Source organism: Chiloscyllium plagiosum, unplaced genomic scaffold (assembly GCF_037043375.1).
Source record: "Chiloscyllium plagiosum isolate Xiang-an unplaced genomic scaffold, Cpla_swu_hap1 HiC_scaffold_19, whole genome shotgun sequence".
Taxonomy (NCBI): Eukaryota; Metazoa; Chordata; class Chondrichthyes; order Orectolobiformes; family Hemiscylliidae; genus Chiloscyllium; species Chiloscyllium plagiosum.
This window is the reverse complement of record NW_028270157.1, coordinates 6,101,753-6,119,948: the sequence shown is the minus strand read 5'-3', so window position 1 is coordinate 6,119,948 and position 18,196 is coordinate 6,101,753. Positions and strand designations below refer to the sequence as shown.

Below are 18,196 nucleotides of genomic sequence, written 5' to 3'. Positions count from 1 at the left end.
GTTGTTTATTTCGTACGTGACAGACAAGGATGCCCAGAGGCATGGTACATTGGCGAGACCAAGCAGAGGCTACGGCAACGGATGAATAGACACCGCACAACAATTAACAGACAGGGGTGTTCCCTCCCAGTCAGAGAACACTTCAGTGGTCCAAGACATTCGACCTCAGACCTACGGGTTACCGTCCTCCAAGGTGGACTTCAGGGCAGGCAACAAAGAGCAAAGGCTGATAGCCAAGTTTGATACCCATGGGGATGGCCTCAACCAGGACCTTTGGGTTCATGTCACACTACAGGTGACCCCATTGCACTATGCACGCATACACAGACAGATGTGCACACGCACAGACTCCTAGAGATACACACACCCATGCAGACCCACTCTCATATGCTGACGCATACATACACACTCTCAGAGATACTCATAAACCCCCACCCCACACACACCCACCCACAAGCAAACATACACCTATAAGTTTGTGGGGTGAATTTGTACTTGCAGAATTACATTTTACTTTGCTCAAAAGCTGCATGAATCCATGTAAGATTCTGTAAATCTATTTTTAAAATTAGAATCAGTCTGACCATTGTGGCGCAGTCTCACACAGGGTAGCTCATACCTTAAGTGCATTATCTGGGCTGACATGACAACAGTTGTTAAAGTTCACTTGAGAATGTAACTTTTAAATATTCTGCGATTTACATATGAAAGAACTAAAGCCAACATGGTCGTTCTAAAAGATGAGACACTTAACAAACAATCCAGGTCTTTTTCAATACATAATTTCAATTACATCACACTGTATACTTTTGCTATAAATTGTGTCTTACGATCGTATACTACACAACCAATTGATGAAAGAGCAGTGCTCTGAAAGCTAGTGCTTCCAAATGAACCTGTTGGATTATAACCTGGTGTTGTGATTTTTAACTTGGTAATTCTTAGTAAATGTTGCATCGTCTCAACTATTTTATTCAAATCAAATAGCAAGTTTCCTTACACAAAGGGGTCTGTCAAAGTTACTGATTGATATCTGCTGATTATTGCATTGGATTTGCTCATGTCAATTCTCCTGTGATTTAGTCTGTACATTACGTAAATGTTTATTTAAGAAATTAAGTGTATAAACCTTGGAACATTTACTAATGAGATACAAAATCCAGATATATGTTTAATTTCTTTGAACTTCTGAATGAATAATGTTTGTAAAGCAAGTGTGTGATTCTGTTGTAGAGGACAGGAGAATTGGGGTTCCATGCCTGCTCTGTCAAAGTAACTGTAGGTGCTACAGTTGTAGTGAACCATTGGCTGTGATTTCTGATTATCACCCAACGTCACATTCACAACATGATTAAATCTGGCTCCTGATCAAGTAATTTACCAAAATGGATTGTTTGATTTGGTAAGGATTAGCCACTTAGGCGAGGAACCTGAGAGTAAACAGAAATAATTTTGAGTAGCAAGTCAGTGATTTGGTGAAGGGAGAACTAAAATACCTTTTGTCACCATATTCTAAACTATAGAAATGTGAAGTTTTTTTCAAGCTCTTGATTACAAGGCATTGCATGATTTTGTGCTTAATTTATATCAGTCCAAATTAGACTATTTGTGATTTTATGGGCTTTTATTTCACCTATAGTACATTTCCCACAGTTGCGAACCTGGAATGATTCTAATTAGGCAAACAAAAACAAATTGTCGGAAAAGCTCAGCAGGTCTGGCAGCATCTGTGGAGAGAAATCAGAGTTAACATTTGAGATCTACTGCCCCTTCAGAACTCTGTGTTAACTCTGATTTCTCTCCACAGATGCTGCCAGCCCCTGCTGAGCTTTTCCAGTAATTTTTTATTTTTTGTTTCTGATTTCAAACATCTGCAGTACTTTTGGTTTTTATCTAAATCAGGCAATTTTCTCTGGATTGAGGTCAAATTATCATTTTGAGCGATTAGTTTTATCAGTAGTTTTGATTGCCCAACACGGTTGGCAGTTAACTGGAACCTAAATCATAAATAGCTACCATTCACTAATTTTAAAATGATATCTAGTGAAGAAAGGTTTTTAAGTCACTTTTTTCCTCAGAGCAAGAGGTGCATAGTATTTGAAATAACTTAACATTTGGATAATTGAGGGAAGAGGAGAAGAGGTATACTGCTGCCTCACCGTGCCAGGGACCCGGGTTCAATTCCCAACTTGGGCGACTGTCTGTGTGGAGTTTGCACATTCCTCCCAGTGTCTGCCTGGGTTTCCTCCAGGTGCTCTGGTTAACTCCCACAATCCAAAGATGTGCAGTTCAGGTGAATTGGCCGTGCTACATTGTCCATAGTGTTCAGGGTAAATATAAGGGAATGGGTCTGGGTCGGTTAGTCTTCGGAAGGTCAGTGTGGACTTGTTGGGCCGAAGGGCCTGTTTCCAAACTGTAGGTAGTCTAATCTAACCTAATCAGGATCTTGAGTTTAAATTTCAGTCAATATGATTGCTTTTTCCTTTAAAGATGTTCTTAATGTGCAAAGCTCCAAGCAATACTTTTATACTGCTTTTTTAATATTGCAGAATTATTTTCATGAAATAGTTCAGTAGAGTGTTATTTTGTAGTGCAGTGAAAGTGTCCAGGGACATACAAGTTAGGTGAATTAGCCAGGGGTAATGCAGGATTACCAGGATAGGGTAGAGGATACTCTTGAAAGATCAGTGTAGGCTGGATGGGATGAAAGGCCTGTTTCCACACTAGAGATTCAATGATACTACTGAGTAGACCTGTGTGTTGAAGAATGGAGTTGCTGGATAGAGGCAGTTTGGAAAACAGACACTCCTGCATATGCATAGTCATGAGTTGTGATCATTTCAGTTATCAGATATCTGAGTAACTCAAATGGCTAGCAAGCAAAATAGCTGCCTGTGGCTAGAAAAAGTGGCTGCCTTAAGTTTCAAATATATTCATGGCTTGGTTAAAAAAAAAGTCCAGCACAGGAACAGGCCCTTCAGCCTGCTATGTCTGTGCCAACCACAATGCCATTTTAAGCTAATCTGCCTACAAATGATCCACATGAACAGGGAATAGAGGGATTTGTCTGTTATGATACCTCTTAAACATCACTATTGAGTCTGCTTGTACCACCACCCCTGGCAGTGCATTCCAGTCACCTACCACCCTCTTGTTTGTTTTTAAAAAAAAAAATTCTTGCACACCTTTTAAACTTTCCCCCTCTCCCTTAAACCTGTGCTCCTTTAGTTTTTGACATTTTCACCCTGAGAAAACAATTATCCATCCTGTCCAATACACTTTCAGGCTCTGCACCCCCGCCCCAAGCCTCTGACGCTCTAGTGAAAACAGTCCACGTTTTTTTCAACCTCTCCTTAAAGCTAATACGCTGCAATCCAGGCAACACCCTGGTAAACCTCTTTTGCACCCTCTCCAAAATCTCCCCATTCTTTCCATAGTGTGGCGATCAGAACAGCACAGTCTTCCAAATGTGACCTAACTAAAGTTATTTTATAAACAGTTGCAGTGTGACTTGACAACTTTTATGCTCAGTTCCCTGACTGATGAAAGCAAGCATGCTGTACACCTTTTACCATCCTATTCACTTGCGTTGCCACTTGCAGGGAGCTATGGTCTTGCACCTAGCAAGATCCCTCTCAATAGTGACACTCCTATGGGTCCTGCTATTGACTGTACAATTTCCTGTTGCATTTGACCTCCTAAAATACATCACTTCACACACTAGTCCAGATTAAACTCAATCTGCCATTCCTTTGCCCAACTTTAAAACTGATCTATATCCTGCTGTCCTTTTACAACCTTCCTCACTATCCACAACTTTGCCAATTTTCATATCATCTGCAAACTTACTTTGAGAATACCTACATGTTCATTCACCTGTGCGAACTTAAATGACTGAATCCCCTCGAAATAAATATTACTACCTTATTTTATTTTACAATTCAATCTCTTGATTGATAATTGCTGTTGCTAACAGTATTGTTTTACATATGTAACATACAAGTTGTATATGGGAAGGGTGAGCAAACTGCTCACTTTTGTCTGTCTCTCTGCAATTCTGTTACAAACTGTCTCTGGCCCAGATTTTCATCGCAGGTGCGATGTTTCCCAGCTCCACAAACCTCTTCTGGTTTGATAGAGTTCCTTAGGAGGTAAATCAACCAATGCCAGCATGTAAACAAAGGCCTCCTCCACGCACCGGTACAGCACAAAACCTTCTTAATGTTCTTATGGCTCTTCCTCCTAACCTCTTGATGCTGCACCACTTTCTCCATAGCCCCTTATACCACCTATGCCTCTTTTGCCAGCCCTCCAGTTTCCTCCTACCATTTATGCCACAAGTGCCCCCAAACCATAAAAATATCAAGAAGACTTTGTTGTCTTAGGGACATCTGCAATGCAAAACAAGCCACGTACCCAAGACTTTCCAAATTTTGATGTAACCAACCTCTAGGATGGCCAAACCTCTGTTTCAAGGATGCAAGCCTCTAAACAACTATTGCATCTGACTATCAGCAGGAGAATATAGATATACCTTCTGTGAGCTAAATTGCAACAGCGTGACCAGTAGGAACTTGCCAACAATGACACCTGGTAGCTACACAAGAAGCATTTGTGGTAGGACAATGGCCTCTGAATGACTGGCCTTCTTAGCTATCAACAAAGGTGAACTAAATGAAGAAACCCAGCTTTAAAAGACTGTTTGATACATGGAATTTCATGGAAGGAAGGATGCCAAAGGAATTATGCTTTGAACAAACAATGCATGGGCTATTAATAGAAAATAGAATGGAATAAAACTATATAATTAAAGAAAACTGAATAGATTTAGAATCTAGAACTCATAAGTAAGCTGTAGTTCTGAAGGGCAGCAATTTTGCACATTCCCCCAATTTGTAGGAAAACATTTCATTAATCTCTACAATGTTCCATAAGTAATTTCAAAACAAAGATTTCAATCTTATAAAAGTATCTGTTATATGGTATTTATCAAACGCTTTATGAAAATACTCAAATATACAGTCTCACTACATTCAATGCTGCAGATTCAATTCAATGCTAGAGTTGCCCTTTTGTCTATTTCTTAATTCATTAAGTTTACAGTATTGGATTAGGATATACATTGTGTCTAATGTTCACCAAGTTCCAACTGTCTCGATACCTTCGCTGCATTGTTACCAGCTGCGTTGTCAGCAGTGTCGCAATCAAAAACATTTTCAAACCTAAAATGTCAGAAACAAACCCAAAAGTGCGCTCTCCACTAAACTTTGGCCTGATTATTATAATATTTAAATACATGTGCATTTTATGTGGAAAAAATCGAGCATTTCATTTCTCCACAATTTTTTCAACCAACTACATAAAATTTTGCAAGTAATTTTAACTTAAAGAGCACTTTGCTTATCAATTGCAATCAAACACCTTATCCATGTATTCAGTTCTTAATGTTTGTATTTAATATATGTTATATTGAATGTTAAGAACTTTATATATTTTTGAAACTACCATATACATCAGCTAGATCATAGCTTAAATTATCAATGCAACTGTCAGGCTTAATGTAGGAAGGAGTTCAAGCAGAAATGTTAAAACCATGAGTAATTTTCAAAATATTTACTCCCATTATGTATAATTTAAAAAACCTAATTGTGTTCACTTATTATCATTTTGGACAAACCTGCGTAGCCTTCATCTGCATGATAGAGCTGCAATAGTTGCTCAGAAGGAAGAGAAAGGAGCAAAATGGGAAAAGTTTATACATGCAAATATGGAAAACAAATGTTTTTGTAGCTGCTCTATAAAAGCTTTGTGAAGCAGGAGGTATTTTAAATTGTTATATTCATTAGACATCTCTCTCTTGAAGTCACATCATATGGCCAATGAGTCAAAATGCTTCCTTGTGCAATGCCAGTCTTTAGAATGTTGCTGGAGCAACAGGATTAATGCTGGAAGCTAGAAAATATACTTAATAATGTTTGTATACTATCGTAGCTGTCAATTATAAACCAAACAAAAGATTTTTTTTAAGTCCAGAAAGACCAATCGTTAGGAATGCATTTGGCTGACAACATAAACTATCCCCAGACTTGGCATTGAACAGAAATATTATATTTTTCAGTTGAGACGCAGACAGGGGGGAGGGGGAAAGACAGACAACAACAAAGATACGATGGCCAACATTTTCATGTTGGTGTGGCTCTCCAACATGGCAGAGATAGCATAAGTCCTCAGTAATCCCAAGTTCTGTCCCCTGAAAACATGGCAATTCCTATTTTCATAAGGTGCGAAATAAGTTGCCACTTGTTCTATGTGCATGTGTGTAAAATGTGCATGATCTCATTGGGACTGGCAAGCCCTCAATGAACTGTCAAAAGCTGTCCAAAAGATGTGTGAAGTTAATAAAAGTATTAGGCATTTAAATCTCTGTTGACAGAAGCCATTATTGGGTTTGTACGGCATGACGGATTTTACAATCTACAATTTTCACAATAGGGAGCCTGTCAAGAAATCTTTATTTTTGTGATATTAGAAGAAGGGGTTTCAATGCATTGAATTAGTTTTGTATCAATGACAGTTTTGTTTTCATTAGTCACATCATCAATAGTCAGATAACCTCAAATCTACATGCATCCTAAGGTTTCCCCATATTAGACAATATGTGAGTTGGTAAAGAAAGAAAGGGATTCATTCATGGGATTTGGCCCTTGCCATCTAAGGAAGTACTTATTGTTTGCGAGAAGGTGATGAGGGACTGCCTTCTTCAACTGTTGCAGTCATTGGGGTGTAGGGGTATCCGTTGTTTTGTTAGGAAAGGAGTTCCAGGATTTTGATCCAAAGATAGGAAGGAATGAAGTTCCAAAATGGTGTGTAGATTGGAGAGGAACTGGAAATGGTAGTGTTTCAATACGTTTGCTACCCTTGCTCTCATTGGTAGAGGTCAGGGATATTGAAGCTATAGTACAAGGAGGCTTGGTGTATTACTGCAATGCATCTTGTAAATAATGCAAACTATTGCTACTATGTGTTAGTGTTGATGGGAGGGTGCCATTAAAATCAGCTGTTTTGTCTTGGATTGAGTGATGCTGAGGCTGTGCCCAACCAGGCAACATGATATAACCAGCTTGAGGGGAAACAGGTGGTGTTTTTTTTTTCACTCATGGAACATAGGTATCGCTGGCTGGTCAGCATTTATTGCCCTTCCCTAGATGCTCTTAGATTGATTGACTGATTCACTACACCATTTCAGAGGGCAGTTCAGAGTCAACCACATTGCTATGGTCTGTAGTCAAATATAGGTCAGACCAGTTGAGGCTAGTGGATTGCCTTCCCTGAAGGACATTAGTGAGCCAGATAGGTTTTTCGAACAATCGGCAGTAGTTTCATGATCATTAGTAAATTCTTAATTCCAGATTTTATTGTTAAATGAATTCAAATTCAACCAACTACCATGGCGGGATACAAACCTGGATTCCCAGAACATTAGCTGTGGGTTTCTGGATTAACAATCTAGCAAAAATAACACAAGGCCTTCGCCTCTCTGTTCTTAGACTCTGACCTGCTGTTTGAGCTACAATATTTATATGGTTGATCCAGTTCAGTTTCTGGTCAGTGGTAACCCCAGATGTTGATAGTAGGATGAATTCAACAATGGTACTGCCATGAAGTGTCAAGAGCTGATTGTTAGATTCTCTCTTGTTGGAGATAGTCATTGACTGGCATTTATGTGGCACAAATATTACTTGCCATTTACCAACCTGAGCCTGGAAAAGTCCAGGTCTTGATATTATCATGATCACAAGCAACTTTAGTGTTGAGTGTAGTCACAAATGGTGCTTATGAACAATAGCGATCATCAGCAAACATCTGCACTTCTGATTTTAAGAAGAAGAGAATGTCATTTATGAAGCAGCTGAAGATGGTTGGGCCTAGGACACTGCTCAGAGGAACTTTTTTGCAGTGATGTTCTTGGGGATCAGTGATGGAGCCACAATTATTGACAATACATATTAATTATTTGGATGAGGAAACTTAATGTACTGTAGACAAGTTTGTGAATGGTATACAGATGGGAAGGCAAGTGGTCAGGGTGACACAGTCTACAGAGATATAAGTAGGTTAAGCAAGTGAGCAAAAACTTGGCAGATGGAATATAATATGGTAAAATATGAAGTTATACACATAGGTGGCAATAATAAATGAACTCAATATTATTTAAAGAAAGACCTCAAAGCTGCGGAACAGAGGGATTTGGGAGTCCTTGTTCATGAGTAGCAAAAAGCTAGCATCAAAGTTCAGCGGGTATTTGGGACAGCAAATGGAATGTTAGCCTTTATTTCAAAGGGAGTGGAATATAAAAATAGGGAGGTTTTACTCTATCTAGACAAGGTCATATATTGCAGCAGGAATACTGTAACAGTTTTTGTCCCCTTTTGTAAGGAAAGACATACTGGCATTGGAAGCAGTCCCAAGATGGTTAACTAAGCTGACGCCAGGTATGGAAGAACTGTTTTATGAGGATTGATTGAGTAGATTCCGTCATTATCATTTAGAAAAATGAGAGGCAACATTATTGAATCATACAAGATTCTTGGGGGTCTTGACAGGGTAGAGTCAAAGATTGTTTCGCCTTGTGGGAGGGTTTAAGACCAGGACGCATAATCTCAGAATAAGGGACCACACATTTAAGACAGAAATGAGGAAATTCTTCTGGAGTTCTCGAGCACAGAGGGCTGTCAAGGCTGGGTCATGAAGTTCATTGAAGGCTGAGACAGGCAGGTTTCTAATCAGTGAGCAAATGGAAGGCTACAGGGAAGAGACAGGAAAGTGGATTTGAGGATCTTCAGCTCAGCCATGTTCTCATTGTAGATGGGACTTTGTCTCCACAAGGGCTGTGTGATCATTCCTATGGATACTGTCATGAACAGATGCTGATCTACTTATTGTAAATACAAGGACAAGATCAAGTAGGTTTTTTCCCTCTTGTTGGTTCCCTCACCACCTGCCATAGACCAATCCAACAGCTACGTTCTTTAGGACTCTGCCAACTCAGTCAATAGTGGTGCTACCAAGCTACAGTTGAAGGACATTGACATTCCTCAGAGTACCTTCTCTACTCTTAGCACCTCCTTCTCTACTCTTAGCACCTTCAATGTTTTTTCCAATTAGTATGGAAGATTACTGGTTCATCAACTTGAGTTTAATCAGAATGTGGAGGAACAAGGATTACTCTAGATGGCATTAGGTGGTAATCAGCGGGAGGTTTCTTTGTTCATGCTATGTGAGTTCATGAGGTCCGGGGTCAATGTTGAGGGCTCTCAAGGTAAATCCCACTTGAGTGTACACCACTGTGCCACCACTTCTGGTGGGTCCATTGTGCTGGTGTGGTGTACCTCGGGGTAATGTCTGGGACGCAACCATACTCCGAATCAAACAAGACAACTTGAGTCTGTTACTTGACTATCACGAGGCTAGCCCTGCTAATTTTGGTATAGCTCCCTATCAACCCCCCCCCCCCCCCCCCACCCCAATCCCCAAACAAAAGCTGTTACTAAGGAGATGTTTGCAGGATCAATAGGGCTGTTCTGCTGCTTTGGTCTACGATGGCTAGTCCATCTGTTTAAATTCTTGCTATAGACTTTGTAGTTGTTTTGATTCAACTTAGTGACTGTTGGGACTATTTGAGGGCAATTGAGAGTCAATCACATTTAGTGATTTAAGTGTAAGCAAAGTTGGGCTCTTCTGTCTTTGAGAGCACTGTCATATGATTTTTGCCTTGCTATGATATTCTCAATATGCCACATACACCGAAGGACGATTTAGAGCTTTGAAGAAAACAATTTCCCATGTTTCACTGCCATAACAATAAAGGTGTCAAGAACGCATGCCTTCTGAATAATCAGCTTGGTCCTGATGGTCAACATCGTGCTATTCTCTGTACACTTCATGAAAAAACTATAAGTGTTAGCTGCTTTCTCTGTGTACATATCTAGTTTAGTATCAAAAGAGCATTGGTCCATCACCATGGACCCAACTTGACAGAAATTGCTGAACACTTCAGTGGATGTCTTCTTGCTTCTCTGCAGATATGGAAGGAGTCTATTTATAGACTAGGTCAGGTTGTAACCTCTACAATCCATGATCTCTTTTTGACATCATCGTTAGTTATTATGTTCTGATCTAAGATTTCCACTGGTTATGCTGTTCTAGTTGCCCACACACAAACCGCTACAAACATATAACTTGTTCTCCCTGACTATTAAGTGTTTTAGCCTAATAGTTTGCAGGTAACAAACTTGGGTATAATAGAATGGAGGACATAGATTGGCGAAATAAGCAAACACATAAGTGCCATTTAATGGAAGTGTGGAATTATACATTTTGTGAGGATAAATAATTGAAAGAGGCAATACAAGTGATAGTTTTAAATTGGATGCAGCACCTGTGGCTGTATCTATATACATAAGTCCTTGAAGATGAAAGGACAAATTGAGAATCCCATTTAACAATATGGAGGATTTTGACTTTTTACTAGTTAGAGGCATTAAGTACAAAATCAAGGAAATTATATTGACGCTTATCTTTGAACACTAGTTTAGGGGCCCAACTGCAATATTATGGTGAAATCATGGCACTCGACTTTAGCTTTAGAGGTGAAGAGATTTACTGAAATTGTATCCAAATGTGGAGGAACTGGGATGATTCTCCCCTACAGCAGAAAAGGTTACTAGGCGATTTGATACTGGTGATTGAATGCATAGAAGAATTTGGAGAGTGAATACAGAGGAACAGATTCCAGTGAAAGAAAAGTTATTAGTCTCAGGTTACAACTTTCAGCTTAATTCGCACAAGAGCTGAGAGAGATATGAAAACCTTACACAGCAAGTTATGATCTGGAATGCATTGCTTGAAATAATAATTGACTATAACCTGGTGTTGTGTGATTTTTAACCTTGTACACCCCAGTCCAACACCGGCATCTCGAAATCATGAAATAATAATGAAAGCAATATTTAAAAGGCACCTGGATAACACTTGCAGAGCTAGGTTGAAATGATGGCAATTGGACTATTCATTGAAAGAACTAACATAGGTATACATGGAATTGACCTCCTCTTGTGTCTCTTAGTTCTGTGTGGGTCAAATGGCTTCTGAGACTCTTGATCTATGTAGCATTACAGAATTTTACACAACTTCTTGTTTGGATTGGCAATGAAATTTTGCTTCTCCCAAAATGGCTATGATAAAAATATTTCTGATTGCAAGTGTAACACAGTATACCTCTTCTTTGTCTGCTGTGAATATAGCAGCAGAGGACCTCTCTCTTTCACACCTTAATTTGCACCAATTTTACACCACTTTTTCTCTTCCACCACCATTAACAACTGTTTTGTCTTTGCACTGACGGTCTATTCTATCCGGCTCCTTGTTACTCCTCTGTTGAAAGTATATAAAAAATTCTGACACCTTTCAATTTTGAAGCAGTTGTACCAGATTTGAAAAGTTAACTCTATTTATCTCCCCACAAATGCTAATGAGTTTCTCCAGCATTCTCTGTGGTTGTTACACCATCCTCAATGCAGTACTCCATTGTTCACTCACTGGGCTTATGTAGGCGGCTCAGTGGTTAGCATTGCTGGGTTCGATTCCACCCTCCGTCACATGGATTTCCTCCGGGTATGCTGGTTATCTCCCAACTTAGAACGTTGTGGGAAGCTAGGGAAGTGATTGCTGGGCCTCTTGCTGAGATATTTGTATCATCGATAGTCACAGGTGAGGTGCCGGAAGACTGGAGGTTGGCTAACGTGGTGCCATTGTTTAAGAAGAATGGTAAGGACAAGCCAGGGAACTATAGACCAGTGAGCCTGACGTCGGTGGTGGGCAGGTTGTTGGAAAGAATACTGAGGGACAGAATGTACATGTATTTGGAAAGGCAAGGACTGATTAGGGATAGTCAACATGGCTTTGAGCATGGGATATCATGTCTCACAAACTTGATTGAGTTTTTTGAAGAAGTAACAAAGAGGATTGATGAGGACAGAGCAGTAGATGTGATCTATATGGACATCAGTAAGGCGTTTGCCAAGGTTCCCCACAGAAGACTGGTTAGCAAGGTTACAGAATACAGGGAGAACTAGCCAATTGGATACAGAACTGGCTCAAAGGGTAGAAGACAGAGGATGGTGGTGGAGGGCTGTTTATCAGACTGGAGGCCTGTGACCAGTGGAGTGTCACGAGAATCGGTGCTGGGTCCTCTACGTTTTGTCATTTATATAAATGATTTGGATGTGAGCGTAAGAGGTACAGTTAGTAAGTTTGCAGATGACACCAAAATTGGAGGTGTAGTGGATAGCGAAGAAGGTTACCTCAGATTACAACAGGATCTTGACCAGATGGGTCAATGGGCTGAGAAGTGGCAGATGGAGTTTAATTCAAATAAATGCGAGGTGCTGCATTTTGGGAAAGCAAATCTTAGCACGACTTACACACTTAATGATAATATCCTAGGGAGTGTTGCTGAACAAAGAGACCTTGGAGTGCAGGTTCATAGCTCCTTGAAAGTGGAGTCGCAGGTAGATAGGATAGTGAAGGCAGCGTTTGGTATGCTTTCCTTTATTGGTCAGAGTATTGAGATCAGGAGTTGGGAGGTCATGTTGCGGCTGTGCAGGACGTTGGTTCGGCCACTGTTGGAATATTGTGTGCAATTCTCGTCTCCTTCCTATCAAAAAGATGTTGTGAAACTTGAAAGGATTCAGAAAAGATTTACAAGGATGTTGCCAGGATTGGAGGATTTGAGCTATAGGGAGAGGCTGAACAGGCTCGGGCTGTTTTCCCTGGAGCGTTGGACGCTGAGGGGTGACCTTATAGAGGTTTAAAAAATTATGAGGGGCATGAATAGGATAAATAGACAAAGTCTTTTCCCTGGGTTGGGAGAGTCCAGTACTAGAGGGCATAGGTTTAGGCTCAGAGGGAAAAGATATAAAAGGGATCTACAGGGCAACGTTTTCACGCAGGTGGTGGTACGTGTGTGGAATGAGATGCCAGAGGAAGTGGTGGAGGCTGGTACAATTGCAACATTTAAGAGGCATTTGGATGGATATTTGAATAGGAAGGGTTTGGAGGGATATTGGCAGGTGGGACGAGATTGGGTTGGGATAACTGGTTGGCATGGACGGGTTGAACCGAAGAGTCTGTTTCCGTGCTGTACATCTCTATGACTCTGTGCAGGTTAGGTGGATTGGGCATGCTAAATTGCCCATGGTATCCATGTGTGTCCAGGCTAGTTGGGTTAGTCATGGGAAATGCAAGGTTTTAGGGGTAGGGTAGGGGAATGGGTCTGAGTGGGATGCTCTTCGGACGGTTGGTGTGGACTCAATGGGCTGAATGTCCTGCTTCCACGCTGTAAGAATTCTCCTTAAGCTCAACCTCTAACTCAAGAATAGTTTTAGGATACATTGTAGGATAAGGAGCCATTGATCCAGTTTTTACTCCATAATTCCTCAAGCTTCTATTTTTAGCCTCTTTCTTACAGAATCATAGACTTTTACTGTTTAGAAGGCCATTCAGCCCATCATATCTGTACTGGCTCCGGAAAGAGCTACCCAGCTAGTCCTATCTCTGTAGCCCTCTTGAAAATTCATCACTTTTAAATATATATCCAGTTCTCTTTTGAAATCTCCTATGGAATCTAGCAGGGAAAGGGGTCTTTTTCAGGGTGCAGCCAGTGACGAGAGGAGTTCCACGGGGGTCAGTGTTGGGACCACAATTCTTCACATTATACATTAACGATCTGAGGGCACAGTTGCTAGAATTAGATTTTATTTTCATGTGTATTCAAATACTGGAGTACAGTGAAAAGCGTATAAAGTTACCATTCTCGATACCATCTTAGGTATGAAACCTGAGTTGCAAGGTAGAAGAATAAAGAAGTAAAGTTAAAAGTTCAGCATTACAGTCTTTGTTAAATGCTTAGCCGTCCTGGACTTGTTCCCTGGCGCTGGCTTAATCTCCCCCACAGATACCGGCAGACCTCAGGCTGTCTGCTCCCACTGCTGTAGCAGGTACTCAGTTTGCAGATGACACAAAGATAGGTGGAGAGCCAGGTAGTGATGAGGAGGTGGGGAGGCTATGGAAGGACTTGGACAGGCTAAGTGAATGGGCAAAGAAGTGGCAGATGAAATACAATGTGGGAAAACATGAGGTGATAAGTTTTGGTTGGAAGAATAGAGGCGTAATTTTTTTTTAAACAGAAAGGCTTTGGAAATGTGAGGTGCAAAGGGACTTGGGATTCAGAGTTGAGGATTCTATTCAGTTGGTTAGAAAGTCATTGCCTCACCGGGCTGTGGCGGCCAAGTCATTGAGTGTGTTTTAAGACTGAAATAGATAGATTCTTGATTAGTGAGGAATCCAAGGGTTATGGGGAGAAGGCAGGAGAATAAGGTTAATAAGTATCATCCAATGATCGAATGGCAGAGTAGGTTCATTGGGCTGAATAGCCTAATTCTGCTCCTATAAGATATGGTCTCATTTCAGTCACTTTCAGTGAGCTGCCACCACCACACACATTCCCCTCCCATCAATTGTTTTTTTTCTTCACCTTATGTTGTCTTGTGAGCTGTAAGACAGCATTTCAGTGAGTGGATGTGGTTGGGACCCGTGGTCAGGCTGGCCCAGTACTGCCCAATGCCAGAAAGCACGATAGTTTGTCAACATCATAATGGGTTATTGTCAAGAAGGTAGAGATGGATTACCGACCTTGCCTGCAAGAGACAGGTTGACAACTACACAATTAAGGGATTTATAAAGGCCTCTTTCCCATGCTGACAGGAAATTTCTAGTCACCAGGTGGGTTACATACTGTGGGGCAAACATAGTTGATCTCCCTACCTATTAGGACTAGAGCCCAGCCACAGGTGCCCTTCTCAGAACACAGCCAGGCAGTTGTGGCTTTTTACTGGTTTGGGATTTATTTTGTGGTCCTTCAGAGGATTGAACTCTTATCACCCTCTTTGTTTCTCTCTTCCCTCTACTGACTCTGTGCCTCAGGCATCCATTCTCTGGTCATTACTTGGCTAACCCTGGAAAAGCTGTACCATTGAAAGTTTCTATCGAACTCACTTCCACCATCTTTCAAATGGTGTATCCTGGGTTCTAAAGGATCGCTGCATCAAAATTCTCCTCTTTTTGGTTCTTTTGCCCAATAGAAACAGTGTCTCCCTTTAAAGTCAACCAAAACCCATCATAATTTTGAATACATTTATTAATTGCCCAGTGCCAATGTCATCCTGGGGCACTCAGGTGGTAAAGTGGTGATATCAGTGGATTAATGAGCGCCACAGATGAATGTTATAGAGTCATAGAGATGTACAGCATGGAAACAGACCCTTCGGTCCAACCTGTCCATGCCGACCAGATATCCCAACCCAATCTAGTCCCACCTGCCAGCACCTGGCCCATATCCCTCCAAACCCTTCCTATTCATATACCCATCCAAATGCCTCTTAAATGTTGCAATTGTACCAGCCTCCACCACATCCTCTGGCAGCTCATTCCATACATGTACCACCCTCTGCGTGAAAAAGTTTCCCCATAGGCCTCTTTTATATCTTTCCCCTCTCGCCCTAAACTTATGCCCTCTAGTTTTGGACTCCCCGACCCCAGGGAAAAGACTTTGTCTATTTATCCTATATTTTGGGGATGTGGATTTGAAATCCACCATGGCAGCTGGTGGAAATTGAACTCCCAAAAAATCTGATTTGAAGAATAAAATAAATCTCATTTAATGGAGACCATGTAGCCGCAATTACTTGTCATACAAAAAAACATCTGGTTCGCATGTTCTTCAGGGAAGGAAGTCTGCTTTCCTTACCTGGCCTGGCCTACATGGGACTCCAGACCCACAGCAATGCAATAGACTTTTAACTGGTCTCTGGGCAATTAGGGATGGATAATAACTACTGGTCCATGAAAGAATTTTTAAAACACACTCCCATTATCAATGCTGTTATAATGAATTTCCCACCTTTTGTGATGTTTGTCTTTTTAACTTTTCTTGGTTTTCTGACCTGGTTATGCTGTGTTTAGCTGTAATGTAACTGTTTTCCTTCATTTCTCTATTCTGTAACTAAGGATTGTATCTAGCTACTCTGTTCCTCAAATGGCGCCGCGTGTTGGTGACATTGTTCCACTGTAACTGAAGAAGTTGTACCTTTGTACTAAGATGGCGCTGTAAATGGCGACTTATCAACTTTTAACTGTGCACATTTTGAGTGCATGTGACAATAAAGCTAATTCAATAAAATTAATTCAATTCACCTTTTAGACATTGCAGCCATCAGCTGATAATGCTGTCTTCTGAAACTGCATATTCCTAATTGCCCAGAAGTGCTATCCTTGCAAACTGGAATAGAATAGGAAGGGTTTAGAGGGCCATAGACCAAATGCTGGCAAATGGGACTCGATTAGGTTAGGACATCTGGTCAGCATGGACAAGTTGGACCCAAGGGTCTGTCTCCATGCTGTACATCTCAACAACTCTATAAGTTCCCCAATTCTGATTCCAAATTTCAAGTTTAAATCTCTTGATGATTTCTCTATCACTATAATCTCCGACAGCCATACAATTATTACAACAGTCCTCCAGCCACACGAGCCTTCTTTCATTGAATTTTCCTATTGCCCAGACTTTGACAGTTTACAGATAATTAACTTCAGTACTTAGACAATTACTTGCCTCTTATGTTTTCTTAAACACCTCTTTAACTTTTATTTTGAATTTCCTAATATTTGACCAGGTTGCCATTTGTCAAAGAGGTTTGGTTTTTCTGAATTAAAGGCTGTATATAAGTGCAAGTTGTTGAGATACACCAACCAAAATAACTGGTAAATCATAGTCAAAATTCTTTCTTGTAACATTTTAAGTGATCACTAAAATTAAGTAAGAATGTCCTAGTTGTTCCATCTAGAAGAAGAGCAGTAGATAAATGGGAATGCCACCCCCTGCAAGTTCTTCTCCAAGCTACTCACCATCCTGGCTTGAAAATATATCATGTTACTTCACTGTCTCTGGGTCTAAATCCTAAAATTCCCTCCATAAAGGCATTGTGCGTCAACCCCACAGCACATGTCATAGTGCAGTATCATAGAGGTGTACACCATGGAAACAGACCTTTCAATCCAACTTGTCCATGGTGGCCAGATATTCTAATTTAATCTAGTCCCATTTGGCCTATATACCTCTAAAATCTTCTGGCAGCTCATTCCATACGTGCACCACCCTTTATGTGTAAAAGTTGGCCCTTAAGACCCTTATAAATCTTTTCCTTCTCACTTCGAACCTTTGCATTCCAGTTTTGGACTCCCCTACCCTGAGGGAAAAGGTCTTGACTATCTTCTCAATGCCCCTCATGATTTTCAAACACACATCTCATTACACTCTCATCTGGAAGTATGGAGATTGAACCCATGACTTTATCATGCGCTAACCAACCAGTGGTTAAGAAGTCTGCTCATCATGTTTATCATCCATTCTGAAGAAGATTCACTGGACCTGAAACTCTGCTTTCTCTTCACAGATGCTGTCAAACCTGCTTAGTTTTTCTGGCAATTTCTGTTTTTGTTTCTGATTTCCAGCAAGAGCAGTTCTTTTTATTTTGTTTAGGCAGCTCCTCACCACCTTCTCAAGGGCAATTAGGGACAAACAATAAATGCTGGCCCAGCCAACAGCACCCATGTCCCATGAGTAAAATAAAACAACCTATAATCGCAAATTAACTATAAAGTATTTACTGTCTTTTCTAACTCTCCTCTCTAAACAAATTTATAGTATTGATGAGTGACTATTGTGGTGCAGTGGTGATGTCCATTTCTCTGGGTTTTGAAAACCTGGGTTTAAGTGCCACCTACTCGGGAGGTGAGTGATAACAAGCCTAACCAGGTTGATGAAAAATATCTGCATTGTTGATGACAGTTCCATCTTTGGACCCAGATGCAATATTCTCTGACATTGAGGCCAAAATGACAAAGTCACTCTTTGTTTGAGTTGTACTACACCATCATTACCAGACTGATTCCTGGGATGAGGAGAAAGTTAGGTCTGCAGATGCTGGAGATCAGAGCCGGAGATGTGTTGCTGGAAAAGCGCAGCAGGTCAGGCAGCATCCAGGGAACAGGAGAATCGACGTTTCAGGCATAAGCCCTT

General features: G+C 40.7%; 1 protein-coding gene and 1 long non-coding RNA gene across 2 annotated transcripts in view; both read left to right on the top strand.

Annotated features, from left to right (window-relative positions):
• The window catches only part of mdm2 (MDM2 proto-oncogene), a 66,370-nt gene that overhangs the window by 26,133 nt on the left and 22,041 nt on the right, over positions 1 to 18,196 (top strand). The gene's annotated exons all lie outside the window — the stretch shown is intronic.
• Positions 257 to 16,310, top strand: LOC148146709 (uncharacterized). The gene is made up of 2 exons (XR_015760368.1): positions 257 to 1,715; positions 1,808 to 16,310. It is a non-coding gene; the product is annotated as an uncharacterized LOC148146709 (long non-coding RNA).